Source organism: Rosa rugosa, chromosome 6, assembly GCF_958449725.1.
Source record: "Rosa rugosa chromosome 6, drRosRugo1.1, whole genome shotgun sequence".
NCBI classification, from domain to species: domain Eukaryota; kingdom Viridiplantae; phylum Streptophyta; class Magnoliopsida; order Rosales; family Rosaceae; genus Rosa; species Rosa rugosa.
This window is the reverse complement of record NC_084825.1, coordinates 43,451,862-43,467,972: the sequence shown is the minus strand read 5'-3', so window position 1 is coordinate 43,467,972 and position 16,111 is coordinate 43,451,862. Positions and strand designations below refer to the sequence as shown.

General features: G+C 36.9%; 3 long non-coding RNA genes across 7 annotated transcripts; 2 read left to right on the top strand and 1 right to left on the bottom strand.

The window, feature by feature from the left end:
• Positions 1-6,128: 6,128 nt before the first annotated feature.
• Positions 6,129-9,140, top strand: LOC133717111 (uncharacterized). Of its 5 annotated transcripts, none has more exons than XR_009849414.1 (7): positions 6,129-6,311; positions 6,406-6,724; positions 6,837-6,955; positions 7,471-7,876; positions 8,375-8,446; positions 8,557-8,651; positions 8,756-9,140. It is a non-coding gene; the product is annotated as an uncharacterized LOC133717111 (long non-coding RNA). The 5 variants fall into 5 exon arrangements; XR_009849417.1 differs by lacking the exon at positions 6,129-6,311 and having other exon boundaries at positions 6,338-6,724; positions 8,756-8,856; positions 8,951-9,140; XR_009849415.1 differs by lacking the exon at positions 6,129-6,311 and having other exon boundaries at positions 6,339-6,724; positions 7,471-7,620; positions 7,816-7,876.
• A 730-nt stretch (positions 9,141-9,870) lies between these two features.
• LOC133717415 (uncharacterized) lies at positions 9,871-10,955 on the bottom strand. Its single transcript, XR_009849608.1, has 4 exons — positions 10,703-10,955; positions 10,562-10,593; positions 10,206-10,234; positions 9,871-10,109 (listed from the first exon to the last, which is right to left on the bottom strand). It is a non-coding gene; the product is annotated as an uncharacterized LOC133717415 (long non-coding RNA).
• An 802-nt stretch (positions 10,956-11,757) lies between these two features.
• LOC133713474 (uncharacterized) lies at positions 11,758-12,559 on the top strand. The gene is made up of 2 exons (XR_009848034.1): positions 11,758-12,008; positions 12,106-12,559. It is a non-coding gene; the product is annotated as an uncharacterized LOC133713474 (long non-coding RNA).
• The last annotated feature ends 3,552 nt before the right edge of the window (positions 12,560-16,111 follow it).

Genomic DNA, 16,111 nt, shown 5'->3' with positions numbered 1-16,111 from the left:
TGATATGGATGAAGATGTTAGAGATTCGGAAATCCACCACCAAAACATGCTCAAGACAAGTTTATTATCCTAGTTTCAATTACTAAGTCATGTAAAGGTTTCAATCAAGAACAAACCGTGAAACGCATTGCATAAGTTCTTATTACTTCCCTAGATTACTTAAGCAAGATGAACTCACCATTACATAGCCCTAGTTTCCTTCTTCAACTCTGCTTGTAATTTGCTTGAGGTTTCCTTCGATTGATGCACAATTTAATTACTTTCAGGCCAATAAAATAATTCCATGTCATCATGATTGAGTCATCATCTCCAATTCGTATCCAAGTATGATTGAGGAAGCCTTTGGACATCATAAACTCTAGAATCTTCATGTAAATATAAATTCCCATCAAAAACCAAATTCATGCGCAGTTTGACCTTCCTGTACTAAATAGGTCATAACTTCTTCTAGAAAAATGATATTGACGAACCGAAAAAAAATCTTGGAAACTAGACATCCGAGGCTTTCCAACGATATAAAGATCATTATCTGGTTTGTTCTGAGCTGCTTTCAGTGCTCTGTCAAAGTTGACTGATCTGCACATACAGATTTCCTGATTTTGCCTTTCATGCGTCTTTCCTGCTTTATTTTCTCCTTTACTCCACAGGAATCCTAAAATAATAAAACAAACATTAATACTTTCTATTAAGAGAAATAGCATGACAAAATGTAAGGAAATATTAATATAAATGTCGCACATTATGCTCCTATCACTTAAACCGATGATGGTATCTCTATTTTGGCAAAAGAGTCGTACTAGCACGTAACAAAATGGGGACATGATCGAAGTCACTAGGTGGTAAGTACATAATCCGAGCATGACCAAAGATGTCACACCAAGAAGCCGTACAAACTGCTCTATCCAATCGGAGTTGTGTTTCTGAATTCCACCACGTAGATTGAGGGCCTGAAAATCCTAGATCCAGCAAGTCACCAAATCCAAGAGCATCCCGGAATCCTCTCATTTGACGTTCAGATCGTATCGACCCTTCTAACCTCTCACTGCTATTAAGGATTTCATTGAATCTCCAATAACAGCCCAAGGCAGTGCGTGCAGATCACTCAACTCCCTCAACAACTACCAAGAACGATCCATGTCTGCTGTGCCTGAATAGCCGTAGAAACCCGTCAATCTCCATCTAGGGCTACCATCTCCACCATCAACAAATAGGTCGATCTAATGTGTAGAAGACGTACCAGCAGATGCCTGAATCTCATCATTCTAGAACATACCCAGCCCTCCTGACTGGCCCTCACTTAAAACCTCAACAGAATTGGGAAACCCTAACGCAGCACGAAGAGCGTTAAAGTCCCTCAATTGAGTGATCTTGGTTTCACAAAGAAAAAGGATTTGAGGACGATTTTGATTGATCAGATCCTTCAAAGCCCTTACTGTCGTGTCATTACAGATGCCTCTGCAATTCCAACTAAGAATATCCATGTTTATGGCAAAGAGATGTAACTTTCTAGAAGCCTAGAAAGTAAATCCTAGCATAGCTCTACTAGGTCAGTTTATTTATCACCACAAGAGTTGAACTTCTCATGTTGCACTTATGTTGATAGTTGAATTTAGTAAGTACTAAGGGAGCAAGATGAATGACTCTTAACCTCAGAGAATGGATTTGGGAGAGTTACGGCCATAAATATCAAGAGACACAGATAATCGAGTATTTGGCACACTCAGTTGCAGATCACGAAGCTTATTATCCATGACACTAGAGCTTCACTCATCTCCTTTATCGCAGTTAATCAAGAGCATTGGACGAGGATGAAGCTTTCAATGCTTCTACAAACCCCTGCCATATATAAGAGCTCCAATGTTGGTGTGGAATTCATAAGTTTTTGTTGCTCAGCTGATTACGTGATCAGCTTTGTTTTTTATTTAGAAAAAATAGAGATAACGTGCATATTCATCAACTCTTTCCCTTAATCAAATTTGGAAGAAATTAAAAGCTAAATTTGGGAATCCGATTAATAGATAGAGTTATATATTTGCCGGGGCTTTTGACCTTGGCATGGCTGGGAATGTTACTATAATCCTCTCTTATCCCCTCTCGTGGCATGAAATAACACGAGAACAAATATAGATTGACCATCATTAGTGTTTAGAAGAAGAAGAAGAACGAAAACAAAAAACAAAAAAAGGCAATACAATGGACATTCTTTCGTTGATCAAGGAAACCAATAGCACAACCAAAAGAAAAAAACAAGAAAGATACATAATCAACTAGCTTATAATTCGAGAATTTGACAAATTAATCAAGAATGACACTACTAGCAAAACATGCATTTTCATACAGACAAGACTGTCATAGAACTTCACACGGACAAAAATCCGTGTATAAAGTTGTAAGACCTCGGAAATTTGTTATTAATTCCTAAATGTTTCCTGGGATTAATAAAGTGTTCGTTTGTACGATTTCGTGGTTCGAGGGTGGAGCGGAAAGTATTTCGAACAATTATTCGTTGGAATGCTTTGATTGAAGGGTTGACTTTTTATACGTTTAGATTCTGTGAGAGCTTCCTTCAAGGAAATCGTAGAGCGCGTCGATACGAGTTCGTGGACATGCGGAACGCGGAAATCGGAGTTCGTATGAAGAAGTTATGGCCGTCAGAAAAAGTTTCCATTTTGGTATATATGGGATTTTTCCGAAAATTAATCAGAAAATCTGAAGTTTCCATTTTGGGAAACTTTTCTCTCTCTTCGGTCCCGAGCTCAGTTTCGCCTTCTCACCTTCGCCGGCCGATTTCTTCCTCGTCCGGCCACCTTTTGCTTCGATTCCAAAGGGAATCCTGCTCTCCTCAGTCCCCTCTACACGTCTGTGGTGGTGATTTATCGTGCGAAGCACCGTAGACGACGCTACATGGCCGAGAAGTTGCACGGTGGAGCTGCAAATCGCCTCAAATCGCCGGCCTTGGTTCTCCCAGCTCCGGCCACTATAGCTCGAGTTCTTTGAGGGCTTTTCTAGCCCAGAGGAAGTAGAAGCTACACCCAAGAAGGCTTGCAGCGATTTGATCTGTGGTGATCGAATTTTGAAGATTGTGATTCTAGGTTCTTCGAATTTCTGAACTTGCGAGGTAAATTCCGGCCAAATGGCTTTGATTCTGACTTTGTGCTAGTTATGAATGTTTCAATTGGAGTTGAGATGAAGAACTTTGGTGTTGGAAGTTTTGCCAAATTCCGACTTTGGGCCGGTGGCGGTGCTGCCACTGTGGTGGTGTTTTCCGGCGGTTTCCGGCCACCTCAGGGACATTTTCTGTTTCTGATTTCGATCTACTCGTCGATACGAGCATTTCGATATATAGTTTGTAATTTTTGGAAATCGTATGAGCATGTTATGAATTTTCCAAGTTTTAGGGTTTTCGGTTCGATCGGTTTTCTATCCGTGAGGATTCGGCTGTCCGATCGACTTGTAGTTTTGATATAGTGATCGTAGAAGTGTTCCGAAGATGTTGGATGGTCTCGGATGAGGATCCGACTGTTGGATCGTCATATAATTGTGTTTTGTGAATTGTGTGTTTTGTGTGGTATTGAGTGTGACCTTGATGTGATTAGGTGATTGATGGAATTGCGTGAGCGGAGTTTGGATGATTTTGTGTTTGTCTTGGTATTTGTGTGAAGACGCAGCTGGAGTTAGAGGTGAGTAAATCTCACGGTGTTTCGGTTGATAAAGTAGTTATGTTTTATTTTAGTATATTTTATTGTTAGCATGCAAAATCGTATTTATCAAAATAAATTATTTGTTTTAAAATATATGAACTTGATCGACAACGGTTCATGGGTAGGTTAAAACAATGTTTTGATATAAAATGATTTTCGAGATGAATAATTTATAAAACTATAGTTGGTATTAGTGGTCATTCCTGCGTGAATGACTACGTATATATATATTTACGTGGAATATATATATTGGATGGTGTGACATGGGTGAAGTTGTGTTTGAGAGTGTGATTAAATATATTGTAGTACCAAAGTGGTGACCAAAGTGGCGATAATTGATGTGTTGATTGTTATGAAGAGGATAGGAATTAATGTTGAGTGATTGAGGTTTGAGATTGTTGATGGGCGATCATCTACTTTAGTCAAAGTCGATGGGTGAACATCGACTATCGACTTTAGTTTGGTGTTGATGGGTGATCATCGACTCTAATGTGAGTTGTTGACCTGTGTGGTGATCTGTGTGATGATCTGTGTGATGACCTGTGTGATGACCTGTGTGGTGTTCTGTGTGATGACCTGTGTGGGTGTGATGAGCTGTGTGGTGGTTGGCGTTATTAATGGATGTTTTTAGTAAATGTTTCTATTTATTTCTATTATTGTATTGTTTGTTTTCTTGGTAATCTCCTGAACTAAATTCTATGCAGGGATTACCGTTCTGAATTGATTGTTTTAATGTAATTCCCTGAACTAAATTATATGCAGGGATTACTATGATTTTTATTATTTGTTTTAATGTAATCTCCTGAACTAAGTTATATGCAGGGATTACTATTTTCTGAATTAATTGGTTTCATCGTAATCTCCTGAACTAAACTATATGCAGGGATTACTATGATTTTGAATTGTGTGTTTTTAGTGATCTCCTGAACTAATTTTCTAAGCAGGGATTACTGGTTTTATTTACTTTAATGATATGAGTGCAGTTGTGGTTGAGACTCGTGGTGAGTCAAGAAATGTTTTATCACGTCATTGTGGTGATAAGTGTTTTATGTTGAGAGGAAAGAAGTGTGATTTCGTGGTTGTGTTGTCAAGACTGAAAATGATTTGAAACGTCACTGAGGTGACAACTACTTTTGTTGAGTTAAATGAAGGTTGATTTTGTAGTTCGTTGTGTTTTAAAATGTTTAAAACATAATTGAGTTTAATTGATTCGTTGATGTATTGTGAAATTGGATGCTTGAGTCGAGGGTCAGAGCATGTTGATTTTGATATGAGTTAACTTACGTGAGCATGATATTGAAGGATGGTTTTGTATGTTTGGTTGTGTTTTGTGAAATTAAATGTTGTTGCTTTAATTATCTCACGAATTGAGAAATTATAAGCATGAGTGACGTGAGTCATTTTTATTGAGTTTACTCATACGGGCTGAAAAGCTTACCGGGTTTGTTGTTTACATTCCCGGTGCACTATTCTATGGTGTAGGGGTTATTGTGCAGGTTAGAATATCGGGTGATCGTTATCGAAGCTGAGGTGGACTTTCCGTCACGTGGTGTAGAATAGCGCTTTTACTTGTAGTCTTCCGCTGTGTAGTGAGTTGGTGAGAGTGGTTACACGTTGAATTGATATTCAGTTTAATTTGTAAACTATTGTAATGTAATATGTGACTCTAAAGAACGAGTCGTTATTGACATTGTGAGTTCAGTTTGTTTGTTGCTTAGTTTTAATGAAAAATTTTCTATGTGTGTTTTCTTGTGTTTGTTCTCGCGTTTCGGATTTGAATTTTCTTTATTCAAAATTCGGGGCGTGACAAAAGTATTATACTGTACACAGAATTCCGTGTGTATACATGTTTCACACAAATATCTATGTCAAAGATGTAATATATTAGATATTTTGTGATATTTCACACGGCCTTCCGTGTGAATGACTTTTAATGGAACTTGAGCAAACATGTGAATATAAAATTAAAAACATATTATACACAGATATCTGTGTAAATGATATTTAGCTACATATATCTGTTTGAAGATATTGAAATGTAAATATAATTATATATGAATAATATTAATCTATACTAATATTAATAGAAGAGGCTTTGTTAGCCAAAATAAAAAAAATGTACCGAAATACCCCTGAAATATTAAAAGACAAAGCACAATTTTCATTCTCTATGACATAATCGTGAAAACACTAAAACAATAAAAAATTGGGGGAAATTCCCACTCACATTTTCTAGGGGGGTAATTCCCAGTCACCCAAAATATTTTCAAAATACCGAAAAGGGGTACAAGAGCTGCTTAATAGTATTTCTCTTTGCTGCACCACCGTTTGTCCTTACCATCACATGGGGTTTGTCCACTTTTGTTTTTAAATGTTTGTATCAAATCAATTTTTATTTGCATGAGTTTTTGTATGGATGGCTTAGGGAGCGGCTGGAATACGCCCTACGTAGGGTGCGCCCTCGTGGGCCCGTCCCGCGTGGCTTGCTCACGTCCACACGATTTGAATTACAAGGGCAGTAGTGTAATTGCAAAGCTAACTTTCGTTATCAGTAAAATGGCTGCCGTTAGTGTAGAAAGCCGAGGGTATTAATGTAATATGCGAAACAAGGTAAAAAGGGCTAAGGCTCGTGTTATCATCTTCATCTTTCTTCATTTCTTGTTCACGAAGTGTCTGCTATTCACCACCTGCTGTCTGTTAACAGCGCGTGAGGTACATATATGGGTTTCAGATTAGGGCTGTTCTCAGTTTTCACGTTCTCACGCACCCTCGACGCCTCCAAACTCCAAACCGAAGTCGACCCAAAAAAACCGTAGATCTGCAAATGTTGGTGTTGAAGATGGAACAGCTATTGGGCTTGACGAATGAGCATGGAAATCGAGAAGATTGATAGAAAAAGGCGAGATCGTCTAGGGTCGGCCATTGGCGTCCATCGGAAGACCTCAGATCTGCCATAGCCCCCTTCAATTTCTATCTGATTGTTTGTGTAGCAGACTAGCAGGCAAGGTGACGATGGCAATAAGGTAGGGGCTCTTGAATTAGGTGGAGTTGAGGGATTGGGTTTGTTTTTGTGTTTTTTGGTGGTTTATTTTGCAAATTAGGTGGAAATTTATTGAATTTGGTGTGGTTTTGCAGCTATTGTGGCTGGACAGGGTGACCGGAAGGGTTTGCATGTCGATTTCTGCAAAGGCCATGGCTATAACAGGGATTGAGGATCGGCGATACTCGAACTGGATTGCTACTGAAGAATCAAGGTAGTGGTTTGTTCATGCTTTTGTCCTATGATTGCCAATGGTTGGCTTCACTTGCCTCACCAAATGCTTGAGAATCTGAACAATGGTTTTGTAAAATAGGCTGTACTCAATTTGTTCTTTGAATACTCAAGACAAATGTAGTTTGGCTTTATCAAACTGAAAGGGGATAATACACCACAGTCCCCTTTAAGGATTATTCTCTATTCAATTCAAATTCCAGACCTTTAAGCTTCTTGGGTTGTCGCAATTGTTGCTACTATTATATATACGATTTGTGTGTATGAAATGAGTAAAAGTAACCTTGCTTTGTTTTGAGATTTAGATCAAGTGCGTAAGTTTGAAATCATTTTTCATACAGTATTATATATATGTGCAGCCTATCAGCATTTTCGTCATGGCTAAAGTTTTCTCTTAGCCGTGAGTATAGTCTAGAACTTCAGAAACAAGTGTTAACAGTCTTAAGAATTTCATGATCTTTTTATGTCTCATATTACTGCTTGCTGGTGTTTTGACAGGAGTCAAAAAGTGGTATGAACCAGAATGGTGGAAGTTTGGTGATAAAAAATCGCAAGTTGTACTTCAACTTATTTCATCATTTAATTGAAAGTAGATTATATCCTGATCACTTGTAACTTCTTATCAAAGAATTATAATCAAATTATCTGGTGAGTTGTTCTGCTGAGTTCCTAATAGCCAATATTTTCTTATCAGGTTTATGTTTTGTCAATGGCTGATAGTATTTTTGAAATGCATGTTTATAAGTTAAACCATTTTGTGTTGTTTGTTAGAGAGATTTGTTTTTAGTTTTGTTTTCTTTCTCGTCTCTTCACTAAAACTTGTGTTCATTTATTTGTCTACAGCTCCTATCATCATTAGTTTTGTCAAGGAACAAGCACTACAAAAAAAGAATTTATGTAATTGGTGAGTACTATGTCTGTATGTATATGCATCTGGGTTTCTATATGAACTCTCATTTCAAGACGTTATGCAGAAAAGTCTGTTTTCTTAACCAAACTTTCATGGGGTGAAGCTTTTGTTTATACTTTTTTACATGTTCCTAATTTTGGGTCTTGGTGGAATCTGTGTGTGTGTGTGCGCGGTGCATATTATGGTCATGACTGGTATCAAAGATATGGTTACTTTTCTGTAGAATTGTGAGTTTGATACGGGGTTTTAGTGACAGTGTACATGTTGATGGTGGTGTATATGCATATGTGCATATCCATATGTAGTTGCTAAGTATATTCATGATTAAGATTAAAGATGGTTAGATTTTTCTGAAGAATTGCAATTTCAGCAAGCTTGATTATATGGGATTTAAGCGATAGTGTTGTATATGGGGTTTTGCATACGCATAAAAGTCTATATGCAGCTGACATCAAAGATGGTATACTGAAATTATGTTTCTGCATCCAACAGATATTTTCACCATGCTTCATGTGAGATGTATGACATTTCTCAAGGTCTGGCCAAATTTGTTTGAATAAATAGGTGAGTCTTCCTTCCGCTAAACTATTTTTGGTCTGAAACTCTTTTCAAACTGGTTCCTTCATTTATCACTATGCAGAGCACTAACTTGAATTCTGTGAGTTGTTCTGCAGAGATATTCTCCGTATCAGTGTCGGATCTTGGTTTATTGGGCTTGATGTTAAACATCTTAATGACGCCAAGTTTTGCTGCTCCTCTTGGACAGGAGGTCTGTCTCTCTCCCTCACACACATACACAAGTTACGATATAAAATTTGGTGCCAGCCCGTGCCGATTCAGTTGATTTACTTCTTAAGGTGTTTTTTGTTACAGGAGCCATTTGTGCTGGTGTATGATTTGATTTGCTTTGAGGTGGTGGATCAAAGTAAAACCAGATGCAGGGAGATGGTTTAAAAGACATTGGATTCATATCGGTGAGATGTTTGCAGCCTGCACAATATAGAGTATGAAGATTGAGGAAAAATCATAGCTGTGATTGAGAATTTATTCCAAGTGTCTTAACTGTAGGTGAAGTAGCTTTGTTCCCATTACAGTACACTGCAGATAGGAAAGAAGGGATTTGAACAAACTATGCCTAGAGAGGGCAGTCGGTATAGCTTTATATGTTCAGTAACACAAATTTTAGTGTAACTGAACACAAATTTTAGTGTAATAGAGGGTGTTCTTATTGCAACATAATCACATTTCTTTTGTAGCATGTTGATTCGCCTTGGGTTATTCTTTATTTAGAGCAGTAAAAATTTTGGATTTCAAAGGAAAATATGTACTCATCTCTGGAATGATGGTCAAGATTGGTACATTCTTGCATTCGTATTCCTCCTTGTGCCCCAAGTTCCTCTTCATTTTGATGAATCCTTGGCCAATTAAGGATAGCATCATATGCATTGATACTGGGATACCTAAACCAAATACCTTAATTGACCTTTCCTGGAACTCCGAGAGAACCCTAGCTGATATTACCATACCAAAACTCGTAGTTGTTTCTTAATTGTTTGCCAAGTTAATTATGATACAGAAACAAAAACACGGATTTCTCAATCTTCCTCCTCACGAGATAAACATTGCTTGTACATTAGACCATTGTTATGTTTATCTATAGCACCATCCAATTGTCGATATTTAACTCAGAATATACATCACAGGAGTGTGCACCACAACATGGCAAACCCAGAATTAAGACAGAATTATGGTGACTATCATATGTGAACCCCAAGAGCAATTCTTTACAATCAGAGTAGAACAACAATAATACAGCTTAAACATAACCCTAAACAAAACCCCAAACTCCAAATTTCTGTTATGTTTAAGCTGTATTATTGTTGTTCTACTCTGATTCTTTGTTTAGAGTCCACAAATTTGGAAACGTGACCGCACTAGGCCAACAAATGAATCAAACTACAGTTTTTAACTGTAGTCTGATTACCATGTTTGCTGTTGTGATAGGCTATGCCTTTCATTTCACCATCCATGCTTCAAAGTTAATGTCATTTGACTCTACACTTTCTGGAAAAAATACTAGGGTTTTGATAGTTTCATATAAATTCAGAAAGTAGAAATTACGTCTTGAGCTGCATTTAAGTGCTCCTACAACATTTGATTGAAGCTTAAGCATTTCTGATCTTTCCCCTCCAGTCTTCTGAATGTTTCATTGCACTTCCTACAAAGCCTGAAAATAGGACAAGTTTTTGCATTAGCAACATGCAGCATGCAGCATGTATTTATCCACAGAAGAGACTGAAAAAAGGAGGATTTGATGGCTTACAAGGTCCGCAAGTTGACCAGATAACCAAGCTGAGAAGGAAGAATGCCAGAAAATTGATCGAGTATTAGTTAATAAATACAGCAAGTCTCTTTGAAAAATAGAAGATGAACTTCATGCTAATCAATCTAACAACCCAAAATATGAGGAAAAGCCCAAAATGCAATACAGCAGAGACCCAGATCAAGTACATAAAACTGATTTAAGATTCAGCAGGAAGTAATTTCCAAAAGAAAAGCAAAGCTAAATGATTAAACTGTAATGAGTACAGGGTTTCATTATCTGGTGCTGCATATCACAAAAGTTCAAAACTTGAAGAGCCCAGATCGAGCAAACTTGAAAGAGAAATAGGGTCTAACCTCAAATGTGCTGCTCTTCAGCAGCTCATCAACTGTAAAGTTAAAAAGCCAAAAAAGACGAACAAAAAACAGAGATCAAATTTCAGATCAAACAAAAGGATGATCCATTTACATATTTGAAATGGGTTGTTCAAACTCTACCTTCCTCCATTGTCAATTGAAACTGCTTGATCTCGCTACTGGATAAGGAATACCCATCTTCTTTTCTGTCAGTTTCCTTGGAAGATATTTAAACATAAAGAAAGACTGCAAAATTTTTTTAGACTACCGTAAACCCGAAACAAATTGCAGAAGCATTTCAATTCCGTATTAATAAAATTCATAGACATCCCAAATTCAATCAATCTAATGGTTTTATACATCAATTCCATATATTCATCTCCACCACAAAATTACAGATATAATTAATCTCAATTTTTTTACACAATACCTAATAATACACTATAAATAGATGGATAATGTCAAACTGATCGATTTTCAATTTCGATTATTTAGATCGCAAAAAATAGTTACATGGCCACTAATGTAGTTTAACTAGTATATTAGTTACTTGTAAAAGTATACCTTCTAAGACAAACAAGATGGAGGAAATATAATTTATAAAATTCGACCGTTAGATATTATCATAACATAAAGAAATGATAATGGTCAAAATTTCAATTTTTTTCGTCGTAGTTTGGGTCTCGATCTACGTGGTCAACCTTAAACCCTAAATACACATAAAACTAAAATGCTCATTACCGCTCACTCGCAACTTATTTTTTCGATATGTCAGCTCTTACACTCTCGTGGGTACGAGCTATATAACCTAATGTTAAACTTTTGGAAAATTTATCTCTTTGTGATTAAGCTCCCCTTAGAGAAGTAGAAGCATATAAAAGGTTGACTGCTTGATTTAATGTCGAAATGACGACATATCGGGTTAATTTTTTTAGAGTTAATTACTATTTACTCCCTATACTTATAGGGTTTCGTCGTTTCAGTCCCTGACCTTCGAATTTCACCTAAAAAGTCCTTGAATTCTCAATTTCCTCCCAATCGGTCCCTGCCGTCAACTTCCGTCCAAATTGTCCGTTAAATTGCTGATGTGGCATTCTTTTCAAGCGAAAATGTCTATTATACCCTCACCTACTATTTTTTTAATATATTTATTTATTTTCTTTTCTCCTTTTTCTTTTTATGTCTTCTTGCTCTCTTTCTCTCTCTCTCTGTCTCCAGACCTTCGCATCTTCCTTAGGCGCGGCGAGGCCGGGTATTAAGCAAAGTCTTGGCGCCGCCGCGTCTTTGCCTTTCCCTTCCAGATTGGCCATGAGTTGATGACTTCCGACGAAGCTCGTCTTTCAGATTACTGGCCCTCACCATTACCTCCTCAGCCATCATCTTCTTCTTCTCCCTCACTTTCATCTTCACTTCCCCAACCGGATACTCCTCTAATCTCGGCAGCTTGGTAAGTCTTTCTTCTTCTTTTTCGAGTTGCATTTCTTGATCTAAATCGTTGTTGATTCCCAAAGTTTGATTCTTTTGTGGTTGATTTGGGGATTTAGGGTTTCAATTCGGGTTCTTTTGGATTGGGATCCACAAGAAGGTCTGTGCTGGCTCTGAAATCCGACCCGCTAAAGCCCCAACTCGAGAAAGCCAAGTTGGTCAGTAAACCGTCCCGAATTATCTTTCGCCGATGATCTCTTGTTGAACATATTGTTTTGTTCGACCATGGTTGCCTGAATCCGGCTCCTCATGGATTCTCGATCTTCGAGTGCTTCTGCAAAAATACCAACAACAGTCCGATCTGGGTTTTATGAAAATCTAACCTTGTTGCTGATCTGAGTTTTATGATGGTAAATGGTATTGTTGTTCAAATTTGTAGTTGATTTAGGCTTTTTAATTTGTGATGAGGTAGCCTCTTGCAATTGCTCTGTATCTAGTTTCTGTTGTTGTGAGAAAGGCCAGGTTGGAGTTTGTTGACTAATTGCTTGTTTGTTTTGTCAATTTTGAGTTTTAGTTTGTTTGTTGCTTGTTTGGGGTGAATAAAATCTTTAACCTGACATTGAATTCAAATGTGCTAATGGTTTGTTGGAAACGAAAATTGAAAGGAGGACTTTTGCAAAGCCAATGGTATAGTTGTGACTGCCTTCTCCCCATTGGGTGCTATAGGAACTAGTTGGGTTACCAATCATGACAGGGGCTCTGAGGCCACCGCTGAGGGGTTTGGAGGTGTCGAATTCTTTGACGAATTGTTTGGAAACGTCGCCGTTCTGGCGGGCGAGCGTTGGTGTCGTTGAAGGTCTGGAGATGGAGAGAGAGTTGGCTTTGCTTTTGGAAGAAGAAGATGAAGATAAACAGAGGAGGAGAGAGATGGAAGAAGAAAAGGTAAAGAGACAAAAAAACAGAGAGAGAAAATAAAAAAAAGAGTTACTGGGGGTATAATAGGCATTTCGGTGTGTAAGGAATGCAACGTCAGCACTTCACAGACAATTTGGATGGAGGCTTGACGGTAAGGACTGATTGGGAGGAAATTGAGAATTCAGGGACTTTTTAGGTGAAATTCGAAGGTTAGGGACTGAAACGACGAAACCCTATAAGTATAGGGAGTAAGCAGTATTTAATCCATTTTTTTACACAGTACCTAATAATACACTATAAATAGATGGATAATGTCAAACTGATCGATTTCAAATTTCGATTATTTATATCTCACAAAATGCTTACATGCCCACTAATGTAGTTTAACTTATTTATTAGTTACATGTAGAAGTATACCTTCCATGACAAACAAGGTGGATGAAATATAATTTATCAAATTCGACCGTTAGATATGATCATCACATGAAGAAATGGTTATGGTCAAAATTTCAATTTTTTTCGTCCTAGTTTGGGTCTCGATCTACGTGGTCAACCTTAAACCCTAAATACACATAAAACTAAAATGCTCATTACCGCTCACTCGCAACTTATTTTTTCGATCAGTCAGCTTTTACACTCTCGTGGGTGTGAGCTATATAACCTAATGTTAAAATTTTGAAAAATTTATCTCTTCGTGATTAAGCTACCCTTAGGGAAGTAGAAGCATATAAAGGGTTGACCGCTTGATTTAATGTCCAAATGACGACAGATCGGGTTAATTTTTTTACACAATACCTAATAATACACTATAAATAGATGGATAAAGTCAAATTGATCGATTTTCAATTTCAATTATTTAGATCGCACAAAATACTTATATGCCTGCTAATGTAGTTTAACTTATTTATTAGTTACATGTAGAAGTATACCTTCCATGAAAAATAAGGTGAATGAAATATAATTTATTAAATTCGACCGTTAGATATGATCATGACATAAAGAAATGGTTATGGTCAAAATTTCAATTTTTTTCGTCGTAGTTTGGGTCTCGATCTACGTGGTCAACTTAAACCCTAAATACACATAAAACTAAAATGCTCATTACCGCTCAGTCGTAACTTATTTTTTCGATCTGTCAGCTCTTGCACTCTCGTGGGTATGAGCTACATATCTTAATGATAAAATTTTGAAAAATTTATCTCTTCGTGATTAAGCTCCCCTTAGGGAAGTTGAAGCATATAAAGGGTTGACCGCTTTGTTTAATGTCCAAATGACGACAGATCGGGTTAATTTTTATACACAGTACCTAATAATACACTATAAATAGATGGATAATATCAAACTGATCGATTTCAAATTTCAATTGTTTATATCGCACAAAATGCTTACATGCCCACTAATGTAGTTTAACTCATTTATTAGTTACATGTAGAAGTATACCTTCCATGACAAACAAGGTGGATGAAATATAATTTATCAAATTCGACCGTTAGATATGATCATCACATGAAGAAATGGTTATGGTCAAAATTTCAATTTTTTTCGTCGTAGGTTGGGTCTCGATCTACGTGGTCAACCTTAGACCCTAAATACACATAAAACTAAAATGCTCATTACCGCTCACTTGTAACTTATTTTTTCGATCTGTTAGCTCTTACACTCTCGTGGGTATGAGCTATATAACCTAATGTTAAAATTTGAAAAATTTATCTCTTCGTGATTAAGCTCCCCTTAGGGAAGTATAAGCATATAAAGGGTTGACCGCTTTATTTAATGTTGAAATGACGACAGATCGAGTTAATTTTTTTACACAGTACCTAATAATACACTATAAATAGATGGATAATGTCAAACTGATCGATTTTCAATTTTGATTATTTAGATCGCACAAAATGCTTACATGCCTACTAATGTAATTTAACTTATTAGTTACATGTAGAAGTATACTTTCCATGACAAACAAGGTGGACGAAATAGAATTTATATAATTCGGCTGTTAGATATTATCATGACATAAAGAATTGGTTATGATCAAAATTTCAATTTTTTTCGTCGTAGTTTGGATCCCGATTTACGTGGTCAACCACAAACCTTAAAGACACCTAAAACTAAAATGCTCATAACTACTTATACACTTTTTCTTCTTCTTTTCGAGCTGTCAGATCTCACACTCTCGTGGATCTAAGCTATATCAACCAATGTAAAAAAATTTATCTTCTCGTGGTTTCGCTCCCCTTAGATAAGTATAAGTGTATAAAGGGTTGACCGTTTTATTCGATGTTGAATGACGACGGAACGAGTTAATTTTTTATAGGATACCTATTAATACGTTATACGGTAATGTAACTACAAAATCCTTATTAATAGGTTATACGTTAATGTCAAATTTATTAATTTTCAATTTTGATTATTTGGTTATACGTTATACGTCATAAATTTTTTGTAGAATATCTATTAATAGGCACTCTACAAAAAATTGATTAATGGATCCCACAAAATCCTTATCTGTCTACTTATGTGGTCTAACTTATTTATTAGTTGTATCAGATAGTATACTGTGAGCCCCGAAAAATATTTAAGAAGTGGAAATGCAATTACTCCAGATTGAGTTTACAATCATGGTAATTATAAAAGGTACTCAGGAATATTTTCATAAATTTTAACAAGGTGAAATCCTTGATTTAAAAGTTTGATAATAAAATACACGACACGATGAGTTCGTGAAAATTTTCGAGAAATTTTTCGGATACCCAAGCTATTTATAGTGATTTTTCGAAGTGAAAAATCATTTAAGAAAACTAGAAAATATTGTGGTGCAATCTGAGCCATAAAAATTACTCATCGCTTGATCTTAACCGTTGAAATTCATTTTAGGAAGGGGTATTAAAGAGATGGGATCGTACGATCCAGTACAACCCAGAACCTTCAAGCGTCTCGATCGAACTCGATCTCACGACCTGGCGACGTTGAAACCCGACCTCATCTCTCGATTCCGGCCACCTCAGGTCGATGGACCAGTGGCGACTGAACCCTCTCGGCGGTGTGGTGCGAGCCATGACCTCCGGACTCCTGACTCCTCTCCGGTAGGTATCCTGGTCCCTGAACTCGGAAGGAATGATAGGTCAAACCCAGATCGTTGGCCAAGCTGAGTTGATGATTTGTGTTGTGAGTTGCATATTGATATTTGGTTGAATTCATAAACACAGAATT